This window comes from Arachis hypogaea, chromosome 7 (genome assembly GCF_003086295.3).
Source record: "Arachis hypogaea cultivar Tifrunner chromosome 7, arahy.Tifrunner.gnm2.J5K5, whole genome shotgun sequence".
Classification (NCBI taxonomy): domain Eukaryota; kingdom Viridiplantae; phylum Streptophyta; class Magnoliopsida; order Fabales; family Fabaceae; genus Arachis; species Arachis hypogaea.
The window spans coordinates 51,910,623-51,920,843 of NC_092042.1; the positions used below are offsets into that span (position 1 = coordinate 51,910,623).

The following is a 10,221-nucleotide window of genomic DNA, read 5'->3' on the forward strand; positions in this document are numbered from 1 at the left end:
TAGAATAAAATGCAAAAGTGTTGAGATTAGAAATTTGTCACCCAAAATTACCGACCGGTCGGACGACCTCCCCACACTTAAAAGTTTGCACCGTCCTCGGTGCACTCAAGGGAGAGCAATGTGGATGGGTTACTACAATTGATGAGCTCCGTCAAAAGATTGTGCGGATGACTTGTTTGTTGCCCCATTTAAAGCTATTCATTTCTCCCTTCTTGGTGGCCAACCTAAAAGGATAGAAAAGGAAAGGAATATTAAGCCTATGACAAAGATATCAAAGCAAATAGAACATAGGCGAGGGTTAATGCCAAGTAGGAGTATGGTTCTCTACTACATGGTAGCTACAACATGTAGAGGAGAAAACAATAAGAGAAAATGGCATATCAATGATACTTGATGCAAGAGTAAGGTCAAAGCATGAAGAGCATGATGAGCATCAAGTCGAACAAGAGAGAGTGGGCCATGAAAGACAATATAAGGTCATATCAATGCACAAAGAACATAAGAGTCATACAAAATGAAGCATTGATTTAAAAGTTTCATCACCCAACAATATCAAACAAGTCAAGAGGCACCAAAATAATGCAAGAATTTCTCAACAATTGAGTGTAAGAATCCAACACCATTATTGAAATGACACTTAGAAAAAAAACTGAAAACATGCTATAGAAACAAAATGAAAATGGAAAGAGTAGAAGTATGCGAATGCAGTGAACAAAAGAAAATGGAAGATGAGAAAAAAAACTCTTTTTTTTTACCGATGCGTGCGCGTCATGCACGTTTACGCGTCGATGGGTATATTGGTCGAAGGACGCGTACGCGCCAGGTGCGCGCACGCGTGCGTCGAGTTAGGCCGGAGGCATAGTGTTGGCCCAAGTTTGGCACAACTCTCGGGTAAAAGTACCGGGGGTGCAGATTGTGCAATCGACGCACGCGCGCACAGTGTGCGTGCGCGTGCATTGCGAATTTAAGATCATGTGCGTGTACGCGCCAGGTGCGCGCACGCATGCATAGACTTGTGCCTGAGGCCCAATGTTCGCACAGTGCAGGCCTAACTCTCGGGTTTTTGGCTGGGGTCGAATTCTTGCATCCACGCGTACGCGTACAGTGCGCGTGCGCGTGGGTGGTCAAAAAATGCTCAGGTGCGCGTACGCGTTATGTGCGCGCACGCGTGGATGGTGTTCTGTTTTTTAAAAATCTTTTTTTTCTAAGTTCTTGCACCGATCCAAGCGTTCCAAACCTCCAAGCTACTACCAAAACACCCTAAAACCTTATTTAACATGTTAAAATACTAATTAAACTCAACCAACTAATCTAAACATGAAATTAAACTAGTTCTACCAATATGTACAAAAGAGAAAATGAAAGGATTTTACCATGGTGGGGTGTCTCCCACTTAGCACTTTTATTTATTGTCCTTAAGTTGGACTTATGGGGAGCTCCTCATTAAGGTGGCTTGTGCTTGTACTCATCTTGGAACTTCCACCAATGCTTGGTTCTCCATTGTGCCCCAAGATCCCCTATTTGTTGCACCAAGTGTTGATGGAGTTCTTCACAAGCTTGGGGCTCCCAAAATTGATTCTCCTTGTGCGATCCGGGATCCCACACTTTATTTTCACACCCGTCTTGAAGTTGATCATTGTTATTAGTCCATCCGGGTGGTGAACAAGATGAATTCTCTATGAAGTTCCCAACAATCCTCCTAGACCCATCTTTTTGAGCACTATTCCCACCTTTGTATTCAACTCTTGAAGTATCAACCAAAATGAGCCTTGATTTGCAACGCCAACCACGAAACATCTTTCGCTTACGCTTCATCCCACAAAGCATCCTAAGTTGACCATCCGTTTCAAGCAAGCCATACTCAAGTGGGACAATAAAGCTAATAGAAATGAATTTTACCCACTCAAGTAAAGGAGTAGATGGCAATTTAGGCAAAGATGCTTCCAAAGATCTTGACAAAGCATAGCCAACCCTCGTTCTTCTATCTCTAGGGACTTCCACCTCTTCACAAGATCTCTTAATCTCAATTCTTTGTTCAACAATTTTATCTAAACCTTTTCCCTTACTCAAATCATAATAAGGAGGGTGAGAAAAAATTACCTCCTCAATGCTTTTAAATTCATTGGGAGAAGGTTTTTCAAATTCAAAGGATTCTTCACCAAGAAGATTGGATGCATGATCTTCATCACCAAGGGAACTCAATTCTTGCTCTATCCCATCCAAGTCTTCATATGGAGTATGCCTTGGAAGGTGTGCACTTTTCTCCCTAGCATCAATTTCAATCATCTTGGAGGGGTTTTCTTCAACTCTATGTTCCCATGGAGGCTCCGCATCTCCTAAGTCTTCTACCACTTCTTCCTTGTCTTCAACAATTAAAGCTTCCTCCAATTGTTCCAATACAAAGCAACTTCCTTCATTTTCCACCGGAGTTTCCAATCTCTCCTTCATGCTATGTTCTTCATTTGATTCTCCACATGTAGCCATGGGAGTTCCTTGAGTGTTCAAGCATTGGGATGCTAATTGATTTGTTACCGCATCCAAGGCGGCCATGAAATTTTGCACATCCCTTTTCATCTCTTCTTGCCCTTGAACAAGAACACCAAGGATGTCATCCATTGGGGGTTGGGGTGGATGGAAGAATTCATCATTTTTGGGGAAGGGTTCATAGTAGGAAGATGGTTCTTCTTGGTAGAGTTGTGGTGGTTCAATATTCTCCACTCTTTCCACTTGTTGCACAACACACTCCATGGTTGCTTGAAATTGATCCAATGCTTCCTTGAGATGATCCCTTGACTCTTGTTCCTCTTGGATTATATGATTATGATCATGTGGCTCTTGGATCAATGGATATGAGTATTCTTCCATGGGAGGTTGTGGTGGAAAGTAGTATTCATCTTGTGGTTGAAAATTTTCATATATTGGAAGTGGTTCGTCTTGGTAATAATGTGGAGGGGGTGGCTCTTGAAAATGTTGATATTGTGGTGGTTCCATATATGGCTCATATGGCTCAAAAGTTGGTTGGTGTGATGGATATGGATTAGGGTCATATGAAGGTGGTTGGTAAGAAGGGGCTTGTGAGTATGGTTGAGAATTATGTTGAGGGTATGGATCATAGGCATATGGTGGTGGTTCTTGAAAGTCACAAGGAGATTCACCATATCCATTGGATTGATATGCATCATAGAATGGCTCTTCTTCATAATGCATTGGTGGGGGTTGTTGCCATGAGGATTGATCATAAGCATATGGTTCCTCCTACCTTTGATTGTCCCATCCTTGATACACTTCTTCATTGTAATCTCCAATTCCTACAACATAGTTGTAATCACACTCATAGCTAAAGTGAGAATTCATGATAGTAAAAGAGGGCAAAAACAAAACAAAAAAAATAGGAACAAATAAAGAGAACAAACTAAAAACTAACAAAGAAGCAAAAAGCAAACATATTCACAATATTCACATATATACAATAACCAATAACACAACACCATTGCAACTCCCCGGCAACGGCGCCATTTTGATGATTGGATTTTTGATGGTTTAGAATTTCACAAATGAATTCTCGTTGCAAGTATAGTTCCTAAACCAAACAATAATCTTTTCATACAAAAAGTTGTTTGTCACTAAAACAAACCCCTAAAATTTATAAACCGAAGTATTCAAACCTCGGTTCGTTCTCCCTAGGAATTACAATAGAGTGTCTTGTTATTGGTTGTGAGTTATTTTGGGGTTTTGATATGAAGTATGAAAGATAAATGGCAAGAAAGTAAACTAAGGCCTAAAAAGGTCTTGGCAAGGGTTGGTGGTCAAGGATCTCTATCCTAATCACTAACCACAATATGAGAATTGGCAAGGATTAATCTCATTAAATCATCCTCTAACTAGTAGTAAAGGAAAGTCAAATGAGCTATATCAATCCTAGTCCATAAGTCCTAACTCTCCACTAATTCAATTAGTGAGAACTAGAGTAAATGGCTCCCAATCATCAATCACTTGGACATTAGTAACTCAAGAGGTCCTAAGTTACCTTTCCAAGCCAAGAGTATAAAATCCTACTCTAAAATCCAACCAAGCATTTCATCAAACACTTGGAAGGCATAAAAGGAAAACATAGTAAATCAACAACAAGAACAAAATCTAACAACAATTATTGAAAGGAATTAACAACACAAATAAAAAAGAACACAATTATTATGATTTACCTTGAATTGAATTGAAAGAGAAACGAAGGAACAAAAGTGGATCTACAATCAAAGTATAAGAACAACATAAAGGAAGTTACAACAAAAGAATAGAGGAAGATGAATGTAACTGATGAGCGGATAATTTGTACGCTTTTTGGCATTGTTTTTAGTATGTTTTTAGTATGATCTAGTTAGTTTTTAGTATATTTTTATTAGTTTTTAGTTAAAATTCACTTTTCTGGACTTTACTATGATTTTGTGTGTTTTTCTGTGATTTCAGGTATTTTCTGGCTGAAATTGAGGGACCTGAGCAAAAATCTGATTCAGAGACTGAAAAGGACTGCAGATGCTGTTGGATTCTGACCTCCCTGAACTCGAAGCGGATTTTCTGTTGCTACAGAAGCCCAATTGGCGCGCTCTCAACGGCGTTGGAAAGTAGACATCTTGGGCTTTCTAGCAATATATGATAGTCCATACTTTGCCCAAGATTTGATGGCCCAAACTGGCGTTCAAGGTCACCCTCAGAAATCCCAGCGTTAAACGCTGGAACTGGCACCAAAATGGGAGTTAAACGCCCAAACTGGCATAAAAGCTGGCGTTTAACTCCAAGAGAGGTCTCTGCATGAAAATTCTTCATTGCTCAGCCCAAGCACACACCAAGTGGGCTCGGAAGTGGATTTTTATGTCATTTACTCATTTCTGTAAACCTTAGGCTACTAGTTTTCTATAAGTAGGACCTTTTACTATTGTATTGAGACATCGAGGGGTAGCTATATTCATTGTTATGCTATCTTAGATCATTGGGAGGCTGGCCTCATGGCCATGCCTAGACCTTGTTCTTATGTATTTTCAACGGTGGAGTTTCTACACACCATAGATTAAGGTGTGGAGCTCTGCTGTACCTCGAGTATTAATGCAATTACTATTGTTCTTCCATTCAATTCCGCTTGTTCTTGTTCTAAGATATCACTTGTTCTTCAACTTGATGAATGTGATGATCCGTGACACTCATCATCATTCTCACCTATGAACGTGTGACTGACAACCACCTCCGTTCTACCTTCGATTGGGTGAATATCTCTTGGATTCCTGATTGCACGATGCATGGTTGATCGCCTGACAACCGAGCGCTCGCCTGACAACCGAGCGCTCGCCTGACAACCGAGCCAACCATTCCGTGAGATCAGAGTCTTCGTGGTATAGGCTAGAACTGATGGCGGCATTCAAGAGAATCCGGAAGGTCTAACCTTGTCTGTGGTATTCTGAGTAGGATTTGATGATTGAATGACTGTGACGTGCTTCAAACTCCTAGCAGGCGGGGCGTTAGTGACAGACGCAAAAGAATCGCTGGATTCTATTCCGGCCTGACCGAGAACCGACAGATGATTAGCCATGCTGTGACAGAGCATAGGAACATTTTCACTGAGAGGATGGGAGGTAGCCACTGACAACGGTGAAACCCTTGCATAAGCTTGCCATGGAAATGAGTAAGAAGGATTGGATGAAGACAGTAGGAAAGCAGAGAGACGGAAGGGAAGGCATCTTCATGCGCTTATCTGAAGTTCCTACCAATGAATTACATAAGTACCTCTATCTTTATCTTTATGTTTTTATGCGTTCATCACCATATCCATTTGAGTTTGCCTGACTAAGATTTACAAGATGACCATAGCTTGCTTCATACCAACAATCTCTGTGGGATCGACCCTTACTCGCGTAAGGTTTATTACTTGGACGACCCAGTACACTTGCTGGTTAGTTGTGCGAAGTTGTGTTTATGCCATGGTATTGAACACCAAGTTTTTGGATTCATTACCGGGGATTATTTGAGTTGTGAAAAGTATTGATCACAATTTCGTGCACCAAGTTTTTGGCGCCATTGCCGGGGATTGTTGAGTTTGGACAACTGACGGTTCATCTTGTTGCTTAGATTAGGTATTTTTTCTTCAGAGTTCTTAAGAATGAATTCTAGTGTTTCAAGGTGATGTTCTTATCATCACCAAAGCTGATTGATCTTCATCAATTTAGCTCTTGAATGCAGTGTTCTGCTGAAGCTTGGCTAACCATGTCTAATTCCTTTAGACTGAAGCTTTAGACTAACATTGCATGATTCCTGGGATTCTCATTAAGAATTTTGATATCTTTTTCCACTTAATTTTCGAAAAACACAAAAAAAAATAAAAAAAAAAATCATAAAATCCAAAAATTTCTTGTTTGAGTCTAGTGTCTCATGTTAAGTTTGGTGTCAATTGCATGCATCCATTCATGTGTTCTTAAGGATCTTCAAATAATTCTTGATGATTTCTTACTCTGATCTTTGAATTCTCTTGACTTGAGTGTTTTATGTGTCTCATATGCATTCTCATTAGTGTCAGTAGTATACAAACTGCTAAGTTTGGTGTCTTGCATGCATAGTTATTTGATTCTTGTTGCATTTTGATTTTTCCTTATTATTAAAAATCCAAAAATATTTTTTATTTGTGTCTTCTCAAGTCAATACTACAGAGAAATTAAAGATTCAGAACATACAGCAGAGGAATTACACAGAAAAGCTGGGCGTTCAAAACGCCCAGTGAAGAAGGACAGACTGGCGTTTAAACGCCAGTCAGGGTACCTGGTTGGGCGTTTAACGCCCAAAAGGGTATAGTTTTGGGCGTTAAACGCCAGAATGTGCACCATTCTGGGCGTTTAACGCCAGGATGGCACAAGAGGGAAGATTCTGTTTTTCAATGCAATTTTTTTTTCAGGTTTTCAAAGTTTTTCAAAATCAAATCTTTTTCAAATCATATCGTTTCAATCATGTGTTTTCAAAATCAATTTCTTTCCATTTTCAAAGATACTTACTATCAATTAATGATTTGATTCAACACTTCAAGCATGTTGCCTTTTCTGTTGAGGAAGGTTTAATGTTTGAATCATATCTTTTCTTGTTAGTCAAGTTTTTAATTTTCAAAATCAAATCTTTTTTTTAAAATGTTTTTCAAATCATATCTTCTCAATCACATCTTTTTAAAACTAATCATATTTTCTTAACCACATCTTTTTCAAAATAGTTTTCAATCAAATCTTTTTGATTTCTAATTTTAAAATCTTTTTCAAAAATACTTGATTTCTTTTCCACTTTCATTTTCGAAAATCAAGTAGTGTTTTCAAAAATGTTTTCAAAATCTTTTACTTAATTTTCGAAAATTACTTCCCTCCTTCTCACATCCTTCTATTTATGGACTAACACTATCCCTTAATGCAAAATTCGAACTCCATCTTCTTTGATAAGTTCGAATTTTCTAACTCTGTCTTCTACTCTTCTTTTCCTCTGACACTTCAAGGAATCTCTATACTGTGACATAGAGGATTCCACATTTTCTTGTTCTCTTCTCTTTCATATGAGCAGGAGCAAAGACAAAGGCATTCTTGTTGAGGCTGATCCTGAACCTGAAAGGACCTTGAAGAGAAAGCTAAGAGAAGCCAAAGCACAACTCTCTTTAGAGGACCTGACCGAATTCTTCAAAGAAGAAGAACACATGGCAGCCGAAAACAACAATGCCAACAATGCAAGGAAGGTGCTGGGTGACTTTACTGCACCTACTCTCGATTTCTATGGGAGAAGCATCTCTATCCCTGCCATTGGAGCAAACAACTTTGAGCTTAAGCCTCAATTAGTTTCTCTAATGCAACAGAATTGCAAGTTCCATGGACTTCCATTGGAAGATCCTCATCAGTTCTTAGCTGAGTTCTTGCAAATCTGTGACACTGTCAAGACTAATGGGGTTGACCCTGAGGTCTACAGACTTATGCTATTCCCTTTTGCTGTAAGAGACAGAGCTAGAACAAGGTTGGACTCTCAACCTAAAGAAAGCCTGGACTCTTGGGAAAAGCTAGTCAATGCCTTCTTGGCAAAGTTCTTTCCACCTCAAAAATTGAGTAAGCTTAGAGTGGAAGTCCAAACCTTCAGACAGAAGGAAGGAGAATCCCTCTATGAAGCTTGGGAAAGATACAAACAATTAATCAGAAAGTGTCCTTCTGATATGCTTTCTGAATGGAGCATCATAGGTATTTTCTATGATGGTCTCTCTGAACTATCCAAGATGTCTTTGGATAGCTCTGCAGGAGGATCTCTTCATCTGAAGAAGACGCCTACTGAAGCTCAAGAACTGATTGAAATGGTTACAAATAACCAATTCATGTACACCTCTGAAAGAAATCCTGTGAACAATGGGACTAGTCAGAAGAAAGGAATTCTTGAGATTGACACTCTGAATGCCATATGGGCTCAGAATAAAATATTGACTCAACAAGTCAATATGATTTCTCAAAGTCTGTCTGGAATGCAAAATGCACCAAGCAGTACTAAGGAGGCTTCATCTGAGGAAGAAGCTTATGATCCTGAGAACCCTTCAATGGAAGAGGTGAATTACATGGGAGAACCCTATGGAAACACCTATAATCCTTCATGGAGAAATCATCCAAATTTTTCATGGAAGGATCAACAGGGACCCCAACAAGGTTTCAACAACAATAATGGTGGAAGAAACAGGTTTAGCAATAGCAAGCCTTTTCCATCATCTTCTCAGCAACAGACAGAGAGTTCTAAGTAGAATAACTCTGACTTAGCAACCATGGTCTCTGATCTGATCAAAATCACTCAAAGTTTCATGACTGAAACAAGATCCTCCATTAGAAATTTGGAGGCACAAGTGGGTCAGCTGAGCAAGAAAATTAATGAACTCCCTCCTAGTACTCTCCCAAGCAATACAGAAGAAAATCCAAAAGGAGAGTGCAAGGCCATCAACATGGCCGAATTTTGGGAGGAAGGAGAGGCAGTGAACGCCACTGAGGAAGGCCTCACTGGACGTCCACTGGCCTCCAATGAGGAACCATGGGAATCTGAGGCTCAAACTGAGACCATAGAGATTCCATTGGACTTACTTCTGCCATTCATGAGCTCTGATGAGTATTCTTCCTCTGAAGAGGATGAGTATGTCACTGAAGAGCAAGTTGCTAAATACCTTGGAGCAATCATGAAGCTAAATGACAAGTTATTTGGAAATGAGACTTGGGAGGATGAATCCCCTTTGCTCACCAAGGAACTGGATGACTTGTCTAGGCAGAAACTGCCTCAAAAGAGACAGGATCCTGGGAAGTTTTCAATACCTTGTACCATAGGCACCATGACCTTCAAGAAGGCCTTGTGTGACTTAGGGTCAAGTGTAAACCTCATGCCTCTCTCTGTAATGGAGAAGTTAGGGATCTCTGAGGTACAAGCTGTAAAAATCTCACTAGAGATGGCAGACAACTCAAGAAAACAAGCACATGGACTTGTAGAGGATGTTCTGGTTAAAGTTGAAGACCATTACATCCCTACTGATTTCATAGTCCTAGAGACTGGGAAGTGCATGGATGAATCCATCATCCTTGGCAGACCCTTCCTAGCCACAACAAGGGCTGTGATTGATATTGATAGAGGAGAGTTGATCATTCAAGTGAATGAAGAATCCTTGGTGTTTAAGGCCCAAGGATATCCCTCTGTCATCATGGAGAGGAAGCATGAAGAGCTTCTCTCAAAACAGAGCCAAACAGAGCCCCCACAGTCAAACTCTAAGTTTGGTGTTGGGAGGCCACAACCAAACTCTAAGTTTGGTGTTGAACCCCCACATTCAAACTCTAAGTTTGGTGTTGGGAGGTTCCAACATAGCTCTGAGCATTTCTGAGGCTCCATAAGAGTCCTCTGTCAAGCTAATGACATTAAAGAAGTGCTTGTTGGGAGGCAACCCAATGTTTTATAATTAACTATTTTCTTTTGTTATTTTATATTTTTTGTAGGTTGATGATCATAAAAAGTCACAAAATCAATGAAAAAAGCAAAAACAGAATGAAAAACAGGAAGAAAAATAGCACCCCCTGGAGAACGCACCTACTGGCGTTTAAACGCCAGTGAGGCTAGCTGTTGGGCGTTTAACGCCCAGTCTGGCACCATTCTGGGCGTTTAACGCCAGAAAGGGGCACCAGACTGGCGTTAAACTCCAGAAAAGGGCAAGAA

General features: G+C 40.0%; 1 non-coding gene across 1 annotated transcript; it reads right to left on the minus strand.

Moving 5' to 3' along the window:
• Positions 1-8,107: 8,107 nt before the first annotated feature.
• Positions 8,108-8,215, minus strand: LOC112704479 (small nucleolar RNA R71). Its single transcript, XR_003155103.1, has one exon. It is a non-coding gene; the product is annotated as a small nucleolar RNA R71 (small nucleolar RNA).
• Between the last annotated feature and the right edge of the window lie 2,006 nt (positions 8,216-10,221).